Source organism: Ceratotherium simum, chromosome 8 (genome assembly GCF_057802395.1).
Source record: "Ceratotherium simum simum isolate JZ-2026a chromosome 8, ASM5780239v1, whole genome shotgun sequence".
NCBI classification, from domain to species: Eukaryota; Metazoa; Chordata; class Mammalia; order Perissodactyla; family Rhinocerotidae; genus Ceratotherium; species Ceratotherium simum.
The window spans coordinates 17,554,057-17,578,566 of record NC_141907.1 but is presented as its reverse complement, the minus strand read 5'-3'; the positions used below and the strand labels follow the sequence as shown (position 1 = coordinate 17,578,566).

Here is a 24,510-nt window from a genome sequence, read left to right as displayed (position 1 = left end):
GAAAGAAATATCCTTGAGAGAATTAAGGAAAAAACCTCGCGTATAGAGTGCTTTTCAAGATGCCTGCTACGGGAAGATACAAACCCTTACTACATGCTCATTTTATTTTATTTATCTTATTTTATGTACGTATTTATTTTATCGTGATAAGAACACTTAACATGAGATCTACTTTCAACAAATTTTTGGGTGTACAATACATTATTGTTAACCCTAGACACTATGTTGTATGGTAGATCTCTAGAACTTATTCATCTTGCATAACTGAAACTTTATACCCATTGATGCTCATTCTAAGTCACTAGATGCAAGCTCCCTGAGAAGAGGGGACATTTCTGTTTTGTTCATTGCTGTACCACCAACACACACAATGCCCGGGTAGATTTTCAGTACAACTAGGCTGTAGCTCTTCTAGTCTCTGCCTGTTTCCTGATGGCTTTGGCAGAATGGGGGGGTCAGAAGATGCTGAGAGTGAATTAGATAGCTCTGAGGTAGCAGTCACCTGTCCCACCTCATTACAATGTCATCAGTGGTATAGACCCTGAAGGCTTTTGGGCATGAGCTTGACTCTAGTTTCATAAAAGACGTGATGCTTCAATAAGAAGTTTCCTTAAAAGCAGCTGTGACAGAAAACAACACAGCTTAGGTCCTGAAAACAAGTCAAGCCTCCCCCACTGACCTGGCCAGGGACACAAGGAGGGAAATGTACCATGGGGGATTTAAAAGGCAGAAGCTTCAGTCTTGTTTTGACTCAAGCATTCCATTCTGATTTGCTGTTAGCTTGCTGGAAATAGCCTAGGCGTATTCCTTAGAGGTCAGAAAGGACCCTCCTTCCTTTTATTCATTCAATTAATGTTTACTGGCAAATGCATGGGGCCAGCCCTTTGGCTTGCAGAATAGAGAGTTTTTTTTGTGTCCTCAGTTCCTAGTTCCAAACTCTGTGCCTAAGGCATGAGATCTGAAAGTTCCTGCTGTTTAAACATGGTGTCTGCCATGAGGTCTATGCTGTTTTATTTGGCGATACCAAAAAGAAGTGACTGCCTCTAAAATAACTTGAGGATAGCTAGCATCTTGTGCAACCAGAGACTGTTGAACAAAGCTGAATGATTTATAGGGCAGTCTCTTACGTGGATTTGCTTCTGATTAACATGGTATATATATTTTTTTCTAGGATCTTAGCCAATGTGAAAGACTTTTGTAGATTATGTATTAGGAACCTCACCACACTTTACCCTACACTGTTTAATTGCAGATCTTAGAAACACTCACTCAAAGATGCCAGATATTTAACTAAATTTCTGGTTCAGTTTTGCTAAATTGCAAACATCCTCGAAACACTGATAAACAAGAATGAGCCTCCAAATGCCTCCAGAAAGGCAAAATGCTTAGAAAAAATAAAAACTTTTAATTGCAGCAGCACATTTTATGGTCAATAAAGTATTCAATATGCTATGCAGCAGGGGTATTTCAACTGAGAGTCAAATAAAAATAACTGTGCATGTGATAGCTCAATGAAAAGTTTCTTTTCTCAGCAAGAGATAAAAACCCTCAGCAGTTTCCGGCCTGACATATTTGATGAATTGCTTGCACAAAGAGAATGTGTGGATTTAGTCTAGCTAAAACAAAACAAACAAATTCCTGGTAGTAGGCTACTATGGAAAGTTATACACGTGATTCTGATTGGTTTGAGATTATTTAAAGAAGGCTTCTCTTAAATATGTGTCCCCATACTCAGACTCTGGTGATTTTTCTTCCCAGGAAGAAATAGCACTTCTTTCCTTCTTCTCTCTCTCCCTTTCTTTCTTCCTTCTCCATCCATCCATCCATCCAGCCAGCCAGCCAGCCAGCCAGCCAGCCAGCCAGCCAGCCATTCACCCATCGATCCACCCATCCCTTCCACTGATATTTCCTAAGCATATACATGTACCACCTTCCGTGGCTTGTGCTAGCCAACATCCCTTCCTTTGTAAAATGGAAAAAACCCAGAAAAGCGTGAATAAAGCTTTGTGGAATCTCAGGCAAGGGAGCAGCTAACGGCCTTGGGAAACTAGCAACAGCCACACAGATCTGTAACTGTTGAGATGGGTCTTGAAGGAGATTATATCACCAGAGCCTTATTTTCTGTTATTAGTTTTGTCGCCTTTTCCTTGAACTTATCTCACTTGGAGTTCATTAACATCTTTCATATTGTGACCATGCACATAATATTCATTGTTCCGTTGGGTTTTAATACTCTTCCTCCCTGAGACTCCTTATCCTCATGGCTCTACTTATTTTTTCTATCCCCATGTTCAACCCAACTATGATTTCATATGAATGTAAATGGACCTGGACATTCCAATTACATTTATAAAACTTGGACAGATTACCTGGCAGGTGCAAATGTCCCTTTTAGAGATAAAAAGAATCATTTCATTTACTTTTCTTTAGGCTTTTTATTATGAAAATTTCAAACATAAACCAAAGAAAGTGAACAGTATAATAAACTCCATGTACCCTTTACCCAGTTTCAACAATTTGCCAATCTTATTTCATCTTTTAATTTAATTGGTGGGGGGGCATATTTTAAAATAAATGCTAGACAATACTTGGCTCCTGCAAATTCTTACATATGAATCTCCAACTGAAAAGAACATGTTTATACATAAACCCCATGCCATTATCACACTTAACACAATAATAATTCTTTCAAAAATTTAATATTCAGTCCGTATTTCCATATTCACATTTCCTCCATTGTCTCAAGAATTTTTTTTTAAAGTGTGTTTGGTCCTTTTATTAACAAAGTGCTTTTGATGCATTTGGCTGTTGTGTTTTCCAAATTTCTTTTAATGTATGACACTTGCTCTCCCTTCCTTTTTATTCAGGCCTTTGGTTTGTTTGAGAAATGGGACACTTGTTCTGGATGATGTCTTGCACCCTGGAGTTGGCTGAGGGCTTCCTCCGATCCTCTCTGTTCAGTCTGCCCACTGTAGAGACTGGATTAGATCAGGTTCTATTCATTCTGCATGGCCTGGGTAATCAACCAGGCAGCAGGAGAGATGTAAGAGAAATGAAACCCAGTGTGTTCTCCAGAACTGCCACGCAGTAAAGTCCTCTCTGTGATTTATTTTGGGGTACAAGATAGGACCCCCTACTCCCTACGAATGGGTGGTCTTGGTCTTAAGTAACAATGGATGTCTGCAGTTTTGTCTAACAAGGAGGTGGGGTGACTCCATTTAACTGAGTCTATTCGCCTAATGGGATTGTAAATTTGAGGCCAGGTCTGAATTGTTTTAGGCCATATAGTAGAAGTGGAGTGCTAACATTAGCAGTCTGCCTTCTCTATCCTTCTAATCTACAGCCCACCTTTTCAACTACAAATCAGTGTTGGGCATTTGGAAAATATAATTTGAAAGGTTAGTAGATTATTAGCCTTCTCAGGACAACCACGTTTCTGACTCCATCTTGCACCAGACAGTACACAAGATTAGATGAGAGCAATGTATATAAAATATATAGCTTACTTAATACTTGGTCCTAGTAAATACTGGGTTTATTTTGAATGTGTATTTATAATGAGCCACTTTTCTCAAAGAATGTCAATGCCTCGCTTATTTGATAGTAAAACCGTCATCAAACACAACAACTGCACCCTGATTCCCAACACAGCCTAGGACCTAGAGGTAAGGAGAGACGTCTGAGGGAAGCAGGGATGCAAGTATCAACTCTGAGCATGCTGATGAAAATCTTTGGGCTCTGAAATCATTATGAAAATTTTCCTTTACATTAGCCTCATACCTCTTTATTTCTGCCGCTTTCTCTCCTCATTTCCTTGGTCAGATGGGACTGTGCAGCCTTGGAATATATATGTGGCCTCAAAATTCTATGGAACACATTCCGTAAGGTGATTTCTGTGTCTACTTCCATATAGTATCAATAAGTTGGGTGTACTTTGGTGAGTCAGTAGAATTTCTTTAAATGAAAATGATGATCATAATCTTTTCGTTTGTAAGATATTTTAGGGTTTATGAAACATATTCATATACTCTGTATCATTTAATCGTTAAACAATTCTGTCCTAAACAACAATTTTATACCCAATAAACAAGGAAACATGGAGAATTTAAACAACTTGTTGAATATTATGGAATAGGGAATTAACTCAGGTTTTAATTCCATTGGCTTATTAAAAACTGTTTCAGACACTTTCTTTGTGCTGGTTTTATGCTTAGATAGGGGTATCAGAGTGGAAGATATAGTTCCAGCCTCAGGAAACTTAGATTTTAAGTATGAAATATGAAGTAATGAGAGGTATAATCAAAGGGGGCAAAAGAGAAGAGTAAGAAATTCATTGGAGAGGGTGTTCAGGCAAGGATCTTGTCTATGTGTTTTTCAAGCAAGCATGCCCTGCTGCTCTCTCTAATCAAAGATCCAGAAGGTTAAGAGGCCTGGGCCCTCAGTGTGATGGCAGCATAGTATGTGTGGAGGTCAGTAGTGGGAGATGTAGATGCAGAAGTAAACAGAAATCAAATGACGAAGGCCTTCATTAGGTAGATATTGCAATGTCCTATCCAAAAGGGGGTGAGAGTCTGAACTAATGTGTGGAGAAGGAGAGAAATTCTGGGAGGTCGTCAAGTTCTTTTCCACCATAATTACCACTTGCTTGCCTGGGGGTGATGTCGACTGGAGAGAGGGCCATAAGTTTGGACCAGTGAGGAATTAACACTTGCCACATTGGTCCTCCATTTGAACATGGAAGAGAACTGGAGAATAATGACAGCCATCAAGGTGGACTTCCACTCAGAGACAGCAACGATTACCGGAGCTAATGACCCAGTCTTGACAAAATGCTTCTGGAGGAGATGGACTTTGTAGAAATTGTTTGCCATCTGATTGTTTTGAGAGAAACACCATTGACTCCCCATCATTGATTAGGTTCACCATCGATTTCCCATTGAGAATGAGCACAGAGGAATGAGTGTTGCTTTCTGCTCTAATAGGGAAGAAAACAGGAACACCAGGAGCCTTGACCATATCTTCCATTTAATTTTGAAAACGTGTTTGGGTGACGTCAGTTCTGAGAGACTGTGTTGGAAATAATTTGCCTCGATGGTATTTTTATTGCATAAAGTGATTCACAATCAGGAGTTATAAATTTTATCTTCTGAATGGTACACCTAAGCTGTTACTTTAAGAAGTGAGTAATTTGTTCTAGTAGTTATTAGGATCTTGAATTTTTTTAAAAGCAGTATTAAACTGCAGTTATTACTGAAATAACTGAAATCGGTTTTCTTGTCTTTGATACCATCCATCTGCTGCTCTTCTCAAATATGGGGAATGCTATAAAAACTCAGGATCTGGACATTAACAGGAGGATTTTCTGTCACTAACTTTTTATTTTTTCAGTCAGCAACACTAAAACTGTCTTACCACAGTCAGTGTCATCTATTTATTTTCTTATCCCAGTTTAGATGACTAAAAATGCAACAAATGATTATTAATGACAGCACAACCATTCTAAAAATAACTGAGCCCTGGGTTACTCCCTTCCGAAACATCTCTAATGATTTACCTATGTGATAAATGATTCATGTCAAGGTCCAAAGTCAGTCTTCAGGATATAAACCCACCCTTTAGGCAAAAAAGATTCTGTAAGTGAGAACAAACTGAAAAGCATGCCAAACGTGTACTTGTGTAAATTTCTTTCATATTTTCAATTTTCATAATTCATAAATAGATATATAGTGCAAAATTGACATTTACTCTGAACCATTGATAACAATAAAGAAATAAGTATTTCTGTCCACTTTATAGCTTATCAAATGCTTATTACATGCATCATCTCATTTAATCTTGTCAACGATCCTGTGTGATTGATATTGTAATCATGTCTATCTTCTAGAGATTGTAAAATGGATATTTGGGGAGGCTAACTGAATTGCCCAATGGAAAATTCCAGAGTGGAACCAGTATCCTTTGACTCCAGCTGTTTCTGTGTTCTTTCCATCACACCATTCTGCCTCCAATATTTAAAGAGATAGTTTTTGTGAAATGTGGCATTATTCTTTCTGTAAACTACTGTATTAGTTTCCTAGGGCTTTCATAACAAATTGCTACAAACTAGGTGATTTAAAAAAACAGAAATTTATTGTTTTTCAGTTCTGCAGGTCAAACTCAGTGAGTCTGCAGGGAGAGGGTTCCTCTGAAGACTCTAGGGGAGAATCCTTCCTTGCCTCTTTCAGCTTCTAGCAGGTCCTGGTATTCCTTGGCTTATGGCAGCATTACTCCAATCTCTGCCTCCGTCTTCACATGGCTTCTTCCCTGTGTGTCTGTCTCTCATAAGGACACTCTCTTTGGATTTAGGGACCACTCTAATCCAGTAGGATCTCACCTTGATCCTTACCTTAATTACATCTGCAAAGACCCTATTTACAAATAAGGTCATATTTATAGGTTCCAGATGAACATGAATTTTGGGGGGACACCATTCAACCTATTACAACTATGTTTCTCATGTCTATTCTAGTAGGGAAATTAGAATGCTGATTAGTGTTAATATCAAATTAATGAACATGGTTTGAGTCCTGAAATTTTTGATGGGCAATTGATTGCCCAAATTTTACAATTTGGGGCTCTTCTTGAACTCCGGGATTGTGTGTACTCTGATCTCTATGTGTTACCAAAGAGTAAAATATACCATTTCACCAGTCCTGATGGTGCAGTATTCTATACCCTGCACTTACTAGATACCTATATGTTGGAACTTGCCATAACTTGCTGTATATTTCCCTCGCAGTTGTAGAGAAAGACAGCAAGCATCTAGTGTTTCCTGTTGTTGAAATGCCTACAAAACTTGTGAAATATGGCTCTGACCTTCAGGCCTATATAGTGGGTAGTCTCAGGTTGACAGCCTGAATAGGGAGTGATCTCATTAGAGCTTCCTGGAAGGTGAGCTTGATCAACTAATGATTCTCAAATCCTTATGATAGTAATCCCCGACTTTTTCCATAGAGTCATCTCTTTTCATTGTTATGTCTGCAATGACTGGAACAGAGTGAAGGTGGGGTTGGCAATGGGTCTTGAGTGAAAGTATCACTCGTATCAACATAACAGTTAGTTAAAAAACATGTGACAGGGTGAAAGCAAAGCATTTAAGTAAGCAGCTCTCGTGTTAACCTAAGCTTCATAGAATTGAAACTAAATTTTTAGAAATTCAATCCAATTTTACTGAAGTTGAAATGATTATTTTAAACTATAAAAACCAATACAGGTTGCTTTTTGGAAATTGAAAATATGTAATACCAGAAAGAAAAAACAAACTAACCTTCAGTTCTATTATTCTCAAGTAATGAGTATAGGTTTATTTCCTGTCTTCTCTTATTCTATGCACCTTTTTGACATATAGCTTTTGCATTCTGCTTTATTTTTTTGAAAATAAAATTGTATATATTTTATGTTTTTCATGGTCTTTATAAGTCTCATTTTTTGTGGCTGTATAACATCTCATCAAGTGTAGAGTTTGCATAAGAGTTTCTCCATTGTGGGTATTTAAATTGTTTCAAATATTTTTGGTATTGTAAATAATACTCTGATGGGTAATGTTTCAGTAAAGATATCTTCCAGAGTAAATATGCTGATCTCTAGATATAATTTTATTATCTTTTTCTTGATTATACCATCTATATTGAGAGTGTAATATTTTTTATAGTCCTGATCTATAATGTAAATTTGCTTTCCAAAATGGTTTGCCAGTGTACACTCCTGTCTGTAGCATTCAAAATCCTCATTGCCCTGAATCCTTGCAGGCATTAAAATGCTAACAGCATTAAAATGTTTTTCTAATCATTACTAGTTTGACAAATAAAAAATAGAATCATATTTTACCTTTAATTAACATTCCTTTACTTATTAGCAAAGGTAACGTATTTATGTATTTTTTAGACAATATTTCTTTTTTGAATTGTTTACGTCTGTTGTGGCCTGAGTTGTGTCCCCTCGAAATTTCTACATTGAAATCCTAACCCCTAGTATCTCAGAATGTGACTGTATTTGGAGATAGGGCCTTTAAAGAGATAATAAGTTAAAATCAGTTCATATGGGTGGGCCCTAATCCAACATACTGGTGTCCTTATAAGAAGAGGAGATTAGGACACAGACACACAAAGACCAAGAGACAACCATCTGAGGACACAGCAAGAAGGCAGCCATCTGCAAGCAAAGAAGAGAGGTCTCAGGATAAACCAAACCTGCCAGCACCTTGATCTCAGACTTCTAGCTTCCAGAACTGTGAGAAAATAAATTTCTGTTCCTTAAGCCACCCAGTCGGTAGTATTTTGTTATGGCGGCTCTAGCAAAATCATACAATGTTCCTTGCCAATTTATTTATTGTCTTAGAGCTTTTCTTAGTAAATTATACAAGCTCTTTTTGTGTTAAACACACTTATTGTTTCCTTTTTGCATTTGATGCAAAGTAATTATTTGCCTTTTTCATATTTTTCTGGCTTACAACACGTATATATTTACTATTTTTCCACAAATATTTACCTTTTCCTTTGTGCTTTCTTTCCTAGTACTTCAAAGCTTAGAAAGTCTGTCTCCCTTAAGAGGTTTGACACCTTGTCACTTTTATTTTTTGTTAGTTTTTCTATGGTTTGACATTGACCTCTATAACTGTTCTCTATGTTTGAGAATGCAGACTCACAAAAGTAGGTGCATTTCAGATTTGCAGAGCAAAGCTTTCTTTAATGTTTTTATGCCCTGACCAATACCCAATCATTTTTATTTTCAGCCACTCGTTTAAGGTAATAGTTATTTTCAGACACTGTTACTTCCTTTTGAAAACCTGCATTGTCAAAATGGAACAACAAATTCATTTTTTAAATCTTCAACTTTATTAATATCAATAGTTAGCAAGACAAAGAACCTAAAGGTAGATTGTCTTGCAAGATGAAAGAAACATTTCCCTCTTTTTTTCCTTGTTTTCACTTGTGATTCTGGTTCTAAGAAAAAATTTTAAGTCTTCTTTTATGTATTATTTTATCCAGAGTTTCTACTTTTGTTTTCTTTGAAAATCTTTCTAGAACTCATGTAGAAATGTCTCTCTTTTCTGCAGCTCTATGTTTATCTCATTTAGTTTTGCTCTCAGGTCCATCAAAAAGGCCATCTCTAAACAACACTCTTTGTCATTTCAAAATATAAAACTGTCTTCACTTTTAGGATAAAATTATCTGACCATTCTAGAATTTTTCCTGAGTTGAACTACCTTATGTCAGTGCTAAATAGTAAAAATCGTCGTCTGCAAAATTACTTTAAATAAAGATTGGAATGGTCTTCTCTGAAGAGGTGAAGAAGATATTTTCTTTACTTTTTTTTAATCGAGATGTTTGACATAACATTGTGTTACGTTTAAGGTGTACAACATATTGATTTGATACATTTATATTGCAATATGATTGCTATTGTACTGTTAGCTAATACCTCTATTGCATCACATAATTATCGTTTCTTCTCGTCTTGGTAACAGTTAAGATCTAGGTTCTCAGCCAGTTTAAAGTTTATAAAACAGTTTCGTTATCTGTAATCACTGTACTATGCATTATGTCTCCTGGACTTATTTATTTACTGGTCACAAGTATGTATGTACCTTAAACAACTCTCCCATTCTTTCCTCCCCTTATCCCCTAGTAACCACCATTCTACTCTCTGTTTCTATGAGGTTGGGTTTTTAGATTCCACATATAGGGGAGATCATATAGTGTTTGTCTTTCTTTGTCTGACTTACCTCACTTAGCATAATGTCCTCAGGGTCCACCTATGTTGTTGCAAATGGCAGATTTCCTTTTTCCTCATAGCTGAATAGTATTCCAATTGTATATATATATACCACATCTTCTTTATCCATGCATCCGTAGATGGACACTTAAATTGTTGTCATATCTTGGCTTTTGAGAATAATCCTGCAATAAATGTGAGAGTGTGTATATCGCTTTGAAAACTTGTTTCTGTTTCCTTCAGTCATATACCCAGAAGTGGGATTGCTAGATAATATGGTAGTTTAGTTTTAATTTTTTGAGGACCCTCCATACTGTTTTCCATAGAGTTTGTACCAGTTTACAATCCCACCAACAGTGCACAAATTTTCCCTTTCTTCATATCCTTGCCAACACTTTTAAAATTTTTTATTAGCAAAGTCTACTCACATACAAGGTATATTTATAAGATATATTTATTCAACAAATATTTACTAACACTCGTTACAAGCCAGGCACTATCCTGAAGTTTGGGAAGGCAGTCAGAGTTTGTAGAGCATGGACATTGACCTATGAGAATGGGTGCTGGCTATTGTTGGGAGCAGGGTCCCAGAGGCTCCCTACTGCCCCTTTACTTGCTGGATTGAGAGTCCCAGGGGCTCAGGGAAGCAGCTATTCATTGAAATGCTTCAATATTTTAGCAAGCGGTATAGCCAGATCAGACTGTAAACCTCCTCCTGGCTCATTGTTATCTTTGAGATTAAGGAAAGTGAATCAAACAGATCCTCACCTCTGGGTATTAATGGGTAAATGTGGGAAAGCAGGCATGCATAGAAGGAAGTCACAAATGCTATAATAGAAGTACATCCAGCGGAATCCCAAAGAAGGCAAGGGCCAGTGCTATATGAGGATGAGGGTGAGGAGCACAGTGAGGAAGGACTTCACAGGGGAGTGACCTTGCTAAGTTGTGGAAGCTGGATAAGTATTCATCAAATGGTTGAAGGCAGAAGGTGAATCATGACCAAAGATCAAGTCAACTTTGTAGATCATAGTCGCCACTAGATTTGCCATCAACTTTAAGGTGAATAGGTCTGCCAAAGGTTTATTACAGAAGTCAGCCCTAACCTCACACTGTTTGAAGTTATAGTAGGGTCTCATTAACAGCAGTTGAGGTAGATGGCGGATGGAGATGAATTCTTCTCCAATATTTGGTTGTCATCTTGATTTTCTGTTCCCCTGGATTCATTTCCTATAGAACTTCAGTCAGATCTAAGCCCTGGAGTAATCAGACAAGCATAACCTTGGAACATCAGTGCTCATGGCTGTGCCCCTCACATTTTCAGCATTCCATTAATTATGAATGAAGGGCATAATTTCTCATCTAGAATGTTGCAGTAGCCGAGAAGAAAACTGTACTTCGCAGAGAATAACCTCTGCACCTGCCCTCTTATCATCTTGATGGTGAAGTACAAATTTGACATTGCTGATTTTCTTAGAACACTCAAGTTGAATTATAATATTTTTTTAAAAAGAGAGATGGGAAAGAAAAAGAGAAAGTTGCATCCTCCCCAAAAAAGGAGTTGTGTCAAGGAATGTGGTTATTTCTTAATATTACTGTGGTAGGCAAAATATCCTCCCCACCAAAGGTGTTCACATCCTAATACGCAGAACCTTTAAATATATTACCTGACACGGCGAAAGAAACTTTGAAGATGTGCTTAAGTTAAGGATTCTGAGATAGGAATATTTTCCTAGATTATCTGGGTGGGCCCAATGTAATCACAAGATTTTGTTAAATGAAAGAGGGACATGGGAGTGTCAATGTCAGAGTGATGTGGTGTGAGAAAAATTCTACCAACCATTGTTGGTTTTGAGAATGAAAAGGGACCATGTGCCAAGGAATGCAGGAGGCCTCTAGAAGCTGAAAAAGGCAAGGAAATGGATTCTTTCCTGGAGCCTCCAGAAGGAGTGCAGCCCTGCTGACACCTTGATTTTATCCCAATGAGACCCATTTTGGACTTCTCACCTCTGGAACTGTGAGATAATAAATTTGGCCACCAAGCTTGGGATAATTTGTTATAGTAGCAATAAGAAATGAATACAAGTACTTTTTGATGTAATTGTTAACTACTGACCGTGTCTCTACACTCCCAAAGTAAATCCTCATGTAAGTCTCTCCTTCCTACTTCAGCTCATGGTAATCCATTATACTCTACAGAAAACCCTTTAAATGTTTTTATTATAAAAGCAAATACATGTTTATTGCAGAAAATATAAATAGGCTGAAGATACAAATTTTTCCCACTACCAAGAGATATCCTTCTAATCTTTCTACTGTAGGTGTTTATGCTCTTAATATATTTATATAACTTGTAAATTTCACTATTCTGCTGGACCTCAAACTGCCTTCAGGTTTTTTTTTCCATCTCCCCATATGTATATAACTTGCCTCCTCAGCTGATTTGAAAATGCCTGCCTCCTTGAGGTGAGGGACTAAGTCTGGTTGTCCTTCTTTGTGTCTCCCCCAATGCTTTGAGGACTGATTCATATATATACACCATTAGCTTGACAGTTTTGCCAGTATGTGGATCTGGCCTAACTCATATGCCTTAGTAATTCCATCTTTTCAGTGTAGTAGATAATTGGACTTGGAGATGCTGAATCATATTTAGAAAACTCACAAGAGACTAAGGAGGATACAGCAGAATACCACCTTCTTACTTAACAGTGGGAAATTTGATTGTCAGATCCACCACAGGTTTCCATCAACCTGTCTCCTTTACTCACAGTAGAAAATCACATAGGGAACCAGGTCATAATCAAGACGTTTGCTGGGCAAACATAGAATCATTCTGAATGGAATTAATTGCTTGTTTTTAATGCTCAGGGGCCTGACCTCACTGTTTGAAACATCTGTCTACAGCAGAGGACTCTCCCAGTCAGGGAGTTCCTTAATCTTGGTATCCTTTCCTGTGTAGTACTTGGTTGGACAAAAAAAACACATTGAAACTGTCATTTTTGGACAACCCTGCAAAGAAATCTGCCTTTAACATAATACTTTTTTCATTAGGTACAATAATGCCTTTTCAGTATTGCACTTGACTTTTTTATTTATGGAAAAGAAACATCAGTTTTCTCTAAGGTACCTTTAAATTGGAGTTGATTTTACATTTTAACTCCCAGAGCTTTGAAAGTGCTTTTCTTCTGACCATAAGTCTGCACCAATCTTTGTTTTGTTATTTTCATAAAATTGTTGATTTAAAACTAAGACTATTGGGTGACAGTCTGGGTTCCATCAGAGTTTCTGGAATTCTGTAGCAAGTAGTGGTGAGATTTATGGTCCAGAGAATGCTGGACTCCACTGGAGTCCACTGTTTTTAGATCTCATTTAAAATCATCCAACCCATCACAGTGACGAAAGATTCCTCAATAGGTGAGATGGTAGAAGCAAAACATGGCTTGGATTTCTGAAATATTCCGTGTGCCGCTACATGTTAGGTAATTTCCTTTTGGGAACATCCATTCCGTTAGTTGTTTCCACCACTCTATTTGAGTATCCAGCAGACCTACTTCCCCTTCCAGCTTATCTACCTTTTCATGTAGCAGCTAATTTCATGGGAGCATACAATATCGCCCACCATGGCAGGAGGCCAGTTGCCCTAGCTGCCTTCCCAGTGAATTAAAGCCCCTCCTATGTAAAAGTAGAGAAAATAAAATTGGGATTGGAAACATTACAAGTCAGCATTACATATGACATCACTTATGTGAACAGGAAAGAATGTACTAGTCACCTTTTAAATTGCCATATTGATACCTATCATGGGCTTATTTATTTTTCCATTCTATCTCTCTGTGTCATTGAGTCTCGGATTTTCTCTTTCTCCCTCTTTGGTGATAGCCAACATATTTTCCAACCAGTGTTTATTAAGCACCTCTTCTGAGTAGAATATTTATTTTAGAGCAATGTAAAACCCTGGCCATATTTTCTTTTCTTGAGTGTTTATAAACCTGGAACAGTGAGGCTTGGGTTTAACAGCAAATTACTGTTTAAATGTGTATGAGGAGAGCAGATATATCACATTTATTCAGTATCTGCTATATGCCAGATTCTCCACTCAGTTTTTTCCATTCATTATTTTATTTAATCCACAAGATACACGATGAGATTAAAATTATGGCCATTTTCCTTTTGAGAAAATGGAAACTCAGTAAAGTTAAATAATATCGCAAAGGCACATAAGTGTTGACATCATGATTTGAATGAAGATATAGCTGATTTAAAATCTTTTGATTTTCATCTTTTAACAAATTTACATCCAGTACAATGAAAGCTCCTTTAAGGTAGGGTCCTTATCTACTTATTCACCATTGGACCTTGCATACTTACCAGTCCCCAGCATATGTGATAATGATTAATAGTTATTTATGGAAAGAAAGAAGGAAGAAACAGATAGAAAATAGAATAAGAGAAGATGGTAGGGAAGGAAGGAAAGAATATGAAAATACTTCTTTGCTTCAGGTAGTTCAAGCATCTCTTCTATAGAATATAATGAATTTGTATACTTGCTTAATGAATATATGTAAACATTTAATTATTGAAAAGCACCACTGTGTATGTGTATAGTTGTGTGTGTATTGAGTATGTGTATATATGTATATGTGTGTGTGTGTGTATAAATAGCTTTGAGTATTTGAAAATGTGCTTAACTATGGTTACTCGAGTATATGCAATGTCATTCATATTTTTGAAACACTTTTGGGCTAAACTCATATGCAGAGGTTAAACCCACTGTCTTTAATGATTGAATGAATATGAAAGCAAATTAAATCAGAAATTCCTGCTTCCTTGTAGATACCATTTTTGGTTTTGCTATGAATCAACCATTGGATACTTTTGTTTGAGCATTTTGTTTATTTATTTCTCCTTTGTCATAATGCTAGCTGGATTTTAATGAGAGAAACAGAAAATTGGCTATGACATAAAGAATCAACTTCAAAGGAGCTATTAAAGACAACCAGGAAAATATTTTTGGACGCAACTGTATTTTAACAAGTATAATTTTTTCCCCATGCCATAATGATGTGAGTAGCATTGTGAGTTTTCTGTGCATATGTAATTCATTTATTTCATGAAAACAATAGTTCTTTTATGATATTGAAATTCTTTTGAAACAATTATAAGCTGTCATATATGTCTTTGGAAAGCAAATTTTTCCATATAAATTTTCCCGATACTTCTTTGAAAAACAGTCATTTTGGGGGCTGGCCCGGTGGCGTAGCAGTTAAGTTCGCGTGCTCCACTTTGGCGGTGTGGGGTTTGCAGGTTTGCATCCCAGGTGCGGAGTTCACAGGTTTGGATCCCAGGTGCAGACTGACGCATCGCTTGTCAAGCCATGCTGTGGCGGCGTCCCATATAAAGTAGAGGAAGATGGGCATGGATGTTAGCCCAGGGCCAATCTTTCTTAGCACAAAGAAGAGGATTGGCAGAGGATGTTAGCTCAGGGTTAATCTTCCTCACACACACACAAAAAATTTGCAACTATTCTGTAAATAATTCTGCCTAAATTATTTTGAGAAAAATAGAGATGAAGCAATCTAAGAGCTGCAAGCTTGAAAAATTGTCTTTTTTGAAACATAGATTTAATTTTCAAACCTTGAACGTAGCTTTAAGAGTTTATATTTTACTTTAAAGGCGATTACATTCATTGTTTTAATTATACTATGTATATTTGAAATGAATTTTAGAGCAAACTGAAATTTTGTGGAATCAAGAATAAGTGAAAAATAAATTGCAAACCCAGGAGAGAAGTAGTACATTGATGAAGAACAACGTTTTTGATCCAGACTAACATGAGTTCAAATCCTTGCTCTGCCACTTCGTGTTGTTTTCCTTGACAGGTTACTTAATCTCTTTTTTTTCTTAATTCCGTTAAAAAAAATCCTTAAAACACTAAGGAATGCACATTTTACGTGTGTTGGATGTTAATCAGATTGTGATGACAAGATTATCATCAAAGCAATTATCACAAATTGGTGTGAAAATTGATCCTCTTTTGATAAACACAATATATAATATAAAGTGAACTGGCACAATTTTTTACAACAAACATTAATTGTAGTATATTTTCGTATAACAAAAATGCATAGTCTTAGGGTTATACAGCAACAGTTCTTGAAAGATGACTATTAAAACAAACTTTTGAATATTATAGGAAAGCTCTTTTCTCAGTTTAGAAAACAGACAGACATTCAACTTTTTATGATGAGCAAATTTAACTTAAATTTTATGATAATGTGTGTACAGATTTTTACCTTTTCTTTCTGAACAATGTATAGTGGCTAGTCTAGTGCTCTAGAGGACCTTTATTTATGTCACTTGTATTATTTAATTTAAGCAACAGAAGTAGGGCCCTGAGCTGGAAGGTTGGAGCAATGACCAAGATTAATAGCAAAATAAAATCCTGCATTTGGGCTGGTCCCGTGGCTTAGTGGTTGAGTGCGCACGCTCCCCTGCTGGCGGCCCTGGTTTGGATCCTGGGCGCGCACCGACCTGCTTCTCTGGCCATGCTGAGGCCACGTCCCATACACAGCAACTGGAAGGATGTGCAACTATGACGTACAACTATTTACTGGGCTTTGGGGAACAAAAAAAAAAGGAGGAGGATTCGCAATAGATGTTAGCTCAGAGCTGGTCTTCCTCAGCAAAAAGAGGAGGATTAGCATGGATGTTAGCTCAGGGCTGAAAAAAAAAAAAAATCCTGCATTTTGCAAGAGGAAGAACCATTGCCTGGGAGTTGAAAAATCTGAGTGTTTTCTTGCTTCAGCTTCTGTGTAGCCGTGTGGTCTTACTTAAATCATGTTACATTTTAGGATCTCATTTTTTAAAAATCTGTTTGCACGGATGATTTTTCTGATTTCTTTTGGTTCAGAAATTATAAAATTTATCTTGTTTTACCTTTTCATGGGTGACCACTTCAAGAAATATTTTAGAGAGTTAAAAAAGTGGAAAGTGTATATTAGAGGTAAGATCAATGTGTGTAAACATGGCTTATGAAAATAAATTGAAAAATACTAGAAAAAGAATGACTGTTTCTTGGGCGTGGTTTGGCGTAAATGATGAGAATTTGAATTTTTGATTAGTGCACATTAGGATAAATTTATTACTACAACATGACACTACAGATAGGCAAATTTCAATGTCTGACGGTGAAGAAGACCTCAGATTTTATTTCTGACTTGGTCACTGAATAGGCAGCAGATCCTCAAAGGGATGTGGGCCTTGATTTCTAACTCTCAAACGAAGAGGTTAGGATAAATGATTAAAACATTTTTTCCACCTCTGGTAGGAGTCTGAGATGCAGTCTTAATTAAAATCAGAGTCAAGAAAACCAAAGGAAAAGTTCTTCTCTAGCTGACCATGTTTAGTAAATCAAAGATTATTTCCTCATATATATAGTGCAAGCTTTTAATGAGCACTAACTCTGTGTCAAGCCTGGGGATTTGAAGATGGGTCCCAGAAAGCTAAGTCTTGATAGAGAACTACACAGAATTGTCTATAGTGTCATAGGATCATTACTATCACAGCAGTGTGAGCAAAGTGCCACTGGAAAATACTGAAAAGCGAGAAAGGGGCCAATTGTGCTTAAGGGTTCACGTATGAAATGACATAATAACTTGATGTATGAGCTTGACTTTGTCAAAAGGAGGAATCGGGATGAGAGCATAAAGGCCCAAAGTTTGAGTGTTCTGATGCCAGGAAACTGGTGTGGGAAACTGACTAATTCTGTGTGATTTGAACATGAACATTAAGGGCCAGATCATGAAGGCTTTTTGAATATACCATTTCAAATTATTTAGATTTATCTTGTATATAATGAGGCTATTTTAAAGATGGTTACATAGAAGAGTTTGTGAGGGACCTAACTCTTCAGTATAGAGGACAGATTGAAGGATGCTGAGACTGGAAGCAAGAAGGAAAGGTAGGTGGCTATTGTAGTGCTTCAGGTGAGAGATTCGTCGGTGTGTGAACTGAAACAAAAGCTATGGAGGAACTATTTCAAAGAATATATCATACTTGGAATTTGTGTGAGTTAGGATGGTCTGGGTCATGCTGGAGTAATGAATAACCCCCAAGTATTAGTGGCTTAGAACAACAAAAGTTTATTTCTTACTCAATATACGTAAACAATCCAAGTAGGAATTTAGGGAGTGACATTCAGACATTCTTTGCTCATCATACTCATTCAGGGACTTAGGTTGACTGCGTCCACAGTCACCACTTCAGGGTTAAATGAACACAGCAATTCACACACTGTCTCTAAAAGCTTCAATCTGGAAATGGCCCATTTCACTTCTGCACACGTTACATTGACAAAGTCAAGTCATTTGGCCAAGGGAGCTAAAAAATGCAATCGTATAGGGACTCTGAAAGTGAGAACGACAATATAGGTGAACAGCTCTATTAACTATGATAGCAAACAATTAGATTTGGAGGAGACGAGATGAGAGGAGCTAGGACAACTTCAAAGATATTTCTAGCTTAGACTATTTATGCAGACTAGTTCTCATTCTTTGTCTGACGAATTTTACTTATCTTTACTTGCTCTTCTTCCAGGAAGCTCTCCTTGACCATGACTAGGTAGGGATCTAGGTTAGATCTTCTCAACGGTAGATGTTGATATATATTCAACAACTGGCTGTCTGTGGGAAAAAAACCAACTCTGTTTGGTAGCATTTGTTTAATTCCCTGGTGTAAATACTCCCACCATGGCACATTTCAAGCTACCACTGTGATGCCACTAAACAAAGTTGGTAACAGATGCACAGTAGCACGCCATTCTATGACATTTCCAACATACATGTACAATAGAACTAAATAAGCTCAAGTGCATAGATAATAGTCCAATGTAATAAAATAATTAGGAAGTGATGGAGTTTCAAGTGTTTATAACCTTTGTTTTAAATCTAATTTATTTAATCGAAACTTTGTCTAATTTAATTTTTAATAATGGCTGTATCCAGCGACTGGCTTACGAAATTCCTCCACGTGTAGCAGTTGGCTCTCACGGGCTCCCACAGGCTGGCTCCACATGCCACTGGCGTCTTCTTTTCCTCTACACTCCCACAACACTCCTATTATTGCTCTTATCAACTTTATTTTAATTATTCATTTACCCACCTGTCTTCTCTGCTGGACAATGAGCTCCTCAAGGAAAAGGGCATTGTCTCATCATTGAATTCTTCAGTGCTTGACGTGGTGCATGAACACAGAAGAAGCTCAGCAAATGCCTGTTAAGATAATGAATTAATGAAAACATATTTTTCACGAAATAGGCAAATTAGTGGTTTCTCTTCACACTGATCCTTATTTGCAGGGACAAAGTCATTCCATTTCACTGAGAAAGAGCCGCACCACCAAATTGCTCTTATGTTATACCTGCAAATACTACCAGACAATACTCAACTGTTTAAAAAATATCTTAGATCCCAGCTTTGCTCTTTGGGTGAATGCCAATTTTTCTCAAAAATGTCTCATGGTAAATGTGCATTCAAGACCTAGACTGTAGCGTTAGAAAATTCTGTTGTTCTTTTGGAATTTTATTATTACATTTTCTTATGTAAATGATCTAAATATAACCACTTAAAAAACATTTTGTTTCCCAAATGAGATGTTATTAAAGACAGCAATTGTGTCTTATGCTTTATTCATATCCCTTTTCCCTAACACATTATTGCTCATATCATAGTGACTCAAAGCATTTAAGATTTGACTGTTTTACTTCTACCCCAGGTACCAGGTATAATAAATCCTAGAGTATTTTCCAAAGCTTCCTATAATTCCTCTGTATTTTCCATTTTAATGAGTTAGCTGGATATTTATTATAGGAATGCCAGTTCATTCAACTTCGAAAATAGGAGGTGAAAATCTCATTGTATTATGTGTTTTTTTTTTTAGCTTGATTAAAATTCAGTATCTTGACACTGACTTAAAGTTGTCTTCCTGATGTACATTCAGCTGAAATAGCACTTCAAGGACAATAGACTGTTCCAGCTAAGAATGAGTTCATCGCCTGACAAATTGCAGATACTTGGTATAGCTGGATTATTAGAATCCTTATCTAAATTGTTTACATGTCAGGTTTCTTTGGTAGCCCAGAATAATTTGGATAAATGAACCTCCCCGTTGGTAATTACATTTCCTTAACAATATTTTGGTGAATGTACATAAAAGGTAATAATAGCTTCCACCAGCGCTCTGTCCTGCAGCATGTCACAGCCCCAGATTCTGATAGTGTCTGACACTTATTACTTAAGTCATATATTTCTAAAAGCAGAGGCCTCTGCAAGGTCTTTTCCCAAATGATACTGTCTCAAGCTGTAAAGAGGCAAAAATCTGATTATGTCTGCAACGTTCCGTGGATGCCATACACATTTATGGGAAAGCCCAAATGTTCTGAACCAGGAATCAGCAAATGGAGAATATGAAATAGAATCTCTAGAGGGGGGGAAACTTTCCACCTTCCTCCTCCTTTCAAGCTACTGCTACACTCCCTAAGAGAGTTGTCCTGCCTCCCCTCTCCTGACTGAGAATTCCTGCTCTCCCTGCTGTTGAATCCCCTGGTTATTCATGAGCAGGTGTTGTCTTAGGTACTCGAGGACAGGAAAATGTTGAAAACATTGTTCCATAGCTCTTTGTATCAAAAAAATAAAAAGAAAAATCATTGACTTCTAGATATTGTACTTGCTATTCCCCATGAACACGCATTGGTTTCAGATTCCTACCAAGTAAAATTCAGCTGTACTATGGGTTAAAACATCTGTGTCCTCAAATATGCCCCACAGAACACTAATCTTGTCCCATGGTATGTGTATGGGGTGGGGAGGAGTTTCCATATTAATACAAATTTGTGGAATTCTGTATATAATTTATCCTTCTTTATTTTGGTGAGGAAGATTAGCCCTGAGCTAATATCTGTTGCCAATCCTCCTCTTTTTGCTGTGGAAGATTCGCCCGATCTAACATCTGTGCCAGTCTTCCTCTACTTTATATGTGGGATGCCTGCCACAGCATGGCTTGATAAGCGGTGCATAGGTGTGCTCCCAGGATCCAAACCTACAAACCCCGGGCTGCCGAAGCGGAGCTCGCAAACTTAACCACTACACCACCAGGCCAGGCCCTAATTTATCCTTCTTTTAAATTTGTAACACATATTATACTTCAGAATCTCTGAGAAATCCCCCCATAAAAAATATGTGTGTGTGTGTGTATGTGTTTATTCAGTCTAGTGTTTGCCAAATTCTGTTTGTTATGTATATCAGTCAGGGTCCACTCAGGACACAGAAACCACACAGTCATTTGAACTAGAGAATTTTAACGCAAAGAATTATTTATTGTAACAGGATTCAAGTAAAAATCAGGATTGGCTCATGAAAAAATAAAGAGAACTACTAAAAGTAGAGACCTTGCCGATATAAGGAGCTACCACTGCACCTAGGGATGAGAGTGCCCAAGGAAAGCCTCATCCTTCCTCTCTGGGCTGAGATCCAGATTGCATTGGAGAGGGCACAGCTGTTGAAAGTTCACTATTTTCTATTAAAACCTGTTATCCTTCATATCAATATACTTTTTCATATTTTTGCTTAAGTGAAATTGTATAGAAATAGAATAGAAATAGAAAAGCAGTGTTTTGGGGCAGGAATATTTTGGGATAGGATTTTAAGCCTTTTTCTTTGCATTTCATTTCTCCCACTTAGCATCATAAGATTTGGACCCTGACGATACTTAGAGTGAGCGGACAGTAGTGGACAGCCTATCACTTTTCAACACTGGTGTCCTCCTTCCCTTGACTCCACCTTGAGATGTGAATATTGAGGCAATAATTGCTGAGGTGAGAACTCATGGCACTGGATCAATGCTAGAGTGAAACAAGGGGAGTAGAAGAAGGAGCTGTTCTTTAGGGATGAGCTCTGGGAGGCTCCACTGAGTGGTAGGAGGCCCCTGAGCTCTGGCTTTGGATCCAGCTCTGGGTTAACTCCTGTCTGCTCTTAAATAGCTGGGTTGGCTTTGCGCAAGATTGAATATTTTAGAGTTATTGTGATGGATAAGTGAAAAATGCAGACCTTCAGATTACCCAGAAAGAACACAATAGATAGCAATCAATATGACTTCTCTTCCTTCTTGCTTCTCTGGGACTGAAATTCATAATTAAGGAGAGACAAAACAATCACTTAGTATGCTTTGAAATACATTTTAAGATCTGGGGTTATTATTTTTGATAAATTTCATATTATTTTCCCTGTTATACATCGTTTCATCCTAGAATGTGGCACTGGAAAGGTCTTCAAGCATAATCTATTTTATAAATGGAACTGAGTTGAAGTAGAATAATTATTTTTACTAGACGATTTCCCAAGCAGTCTCATTTCCTGGTATATTACACCCATTTTATGTATTTTACAAAACAGTAAACCAAAGAAGTAAGTAACCAACTTATTCTGTAACTAAGAACTAAACCAAGATTATATAATCAATGTTATTCAATTAAACATATATATATATAATTGGAGTTATTGGAATATATATATAAAAAATAAGGAATGCTGGTCAACTCCTGATTCTGGAGTTTCTTATTGAGTTGTAGGGTCTACTGTGCCTCTGCAGGGTACTGGTGCAAGTCTGTCATATCTCTTGATTTTTGTGGAGGTTCATATTTATCTAGCAAGATTTTCTGGTCCTTTGAACACTTTTAGAGTATGAAAAAAAGAGTAGGTTCATGTTTTGACAGAATAAGATGATAATCTTGTGATAGTATTGTATAGATAATCACATAATTAAGTTAATCATGACTTATATTCTGGATATCAGAAGACTATACAAAACATTACTGATTAGAGACTTGTTCCCATGAAGGCCTAACAGTTAACATCTTTGGATATTGAATATCAGTAAAATTGTAAGTTTTTAGCCTTTATGATGTCAGAGATGAGGTACTGGGGTGGTGATCAAAAATGGCTTGATTCAAGATTAGCATGGAGATGAGAATGACCATGGCATTTTTAGCACATTATTTTTGCCATATATTCTTTGAACTTCCCAGCCCATCTAAAATCCAATGTGGTTACTGATAAACTTTTCTTCATATAAACATTTTACTTTCAACTCCTTTTACTCCCTTTTCTCAGCCTCTTTTCTCATCCTCCACTATGTTGAAAGCATATTTCCATGTCTAAACATCCTGACAGAGATCTGCTGTATCTCTTGTGTATAGCTCGGTGTTTGTATGTGTGCATGTGTCTTCTCTTTACATGTGAAGAAGCTGCATTATATAAGAAAGAAGATTCATAACAATTAATTTGTCTGACAACAGGACAGACTCTCTCAGCAATAATGGGCCCCTGTCATTCTGAGGATTCAAAAATAGTTTGACGTCTGTCATCAAGATGGATTTCCAAACCGAGTAGGAACAAGACCCAGGTGACTTATATCATACCTTCCACCTTATGTCATAGTTTGTGGTTCTGAACAGATGCTCATTTCAGAGCAAGTCAGAATCAAAATAAAATTTCAGCTGAGCAGCTAACTAGACAAAGGTCTCCAGCCGTTCTATAGATTCTCTTACGCCTCCTTTACCCATAGGGTCATCACTATGTTTTGTTTAATGTTTTATTTCTTTCCTCACGAAACTGATTTTCCTTGAGATATCTTACTATTTCCAAGCCTCATGGCCTTCCTTGCAGGGACTTCAGGCACTGATGAATAGCCTGTGTTGCTGTCCCTGGTGTGGTTTAGTGCTCTGCTGGAACGGGTCTAGGAAGCTGCTTCTTCACCTGAATTCATCCGTTCCCACACGTGCAGGGAATGTCAACTGTGTGCCAACACTGTTCTCTGTGGCCATAAAGTTAAAATCTTTTTCTCTAGACTGTGAACTTCTTGAAGGCAAGAATTCTGTATTGTGTTTAGTTTGACCAATTGTAATTCTAAGTGGCAAATGTTAATGAAGAGTTAGAGAAGCAGAGTATCACAGTGTTTAAGATCTAGGACTTAGACTTGAGTCCCCTTCCTCAATTTAATAGCTAGGTGATCTTCAGCAAGGCACTTGTTACATCCATTTTGAAATAATCTTATGTTCATATTATAAAACTGGATATTTTTGACATCTACTTCGAGTAAAGACGGAGTAACAGGGACCAGGGTTACCTCCCAAGTGAAACATATAAAAACCAAGCAAAACCATAAAATATCTGTTTTCAAAACATTGGGCATCAGGCAGTGAAGAGCAGTGATCCTGCAAGATGGGAAGTAAGCTAGCAATGTTTGCTTCAGGGATAGTTTTCTAAAACTATTATTAATGAGACTTATCTTGTATCTGATTTATGATTTATTAAACTTTATGCATTAAACACTTTCAAACAATAATTAACTTTTACAATGTGCCACATATTATGCATTTATGTGTTTTATAAAATATTCAAATGAAAGTGAAATTTATTAGTGTGTGAAATACAGTTACATGTCGCTTAACAACAGTGATGGATTCTGAGAAATGTGTCATTAGGCGATTTCGTCATTGTGCAAACATCATAGAGTGTACTTACACAAACCTAGATGGTATAGCCTACTACACACCTAGGTTGTATGTTATAAATCTTAAAGGACCACCACCGTATATGTGGTCTGTCATTGACCAAAATGTCACTACGCATGACTGTATGTATTTCATTGATAAATAAAACTGTCATTTAAAATTCTTACTGGGTTAAGATCAAAGTTTGCAAAGCC

The 24,510-nt window shown here is 37.1% G+C and overlaps 1 long non-coding RNA gene across 2 annotated transcripts in view; it reads left to right on the top strand.

The window, feature by feature from the left end:
- The window catches only part of LOC147916407 (uncharacterized), a 117,084-nt gene that overhangs the window by 70,037 nt on the left and 22,537 nt on the right, over window positions 1-24,510 (top strand). The window contains exon 3 of one of the 2 annotated variants that reach the window (XR_015552889.1): window positions 21,486-23,205. This is a non-coding gene — a long non-coding RNA (uncharacterized LOC147916407). Of the gene's footprint in view, window positions 1-21,485; window positions 24,161-24,510 lie in introns of those variants that run through there. The other variant, XR_015552888.1, reaches the window with a different exon arrangement.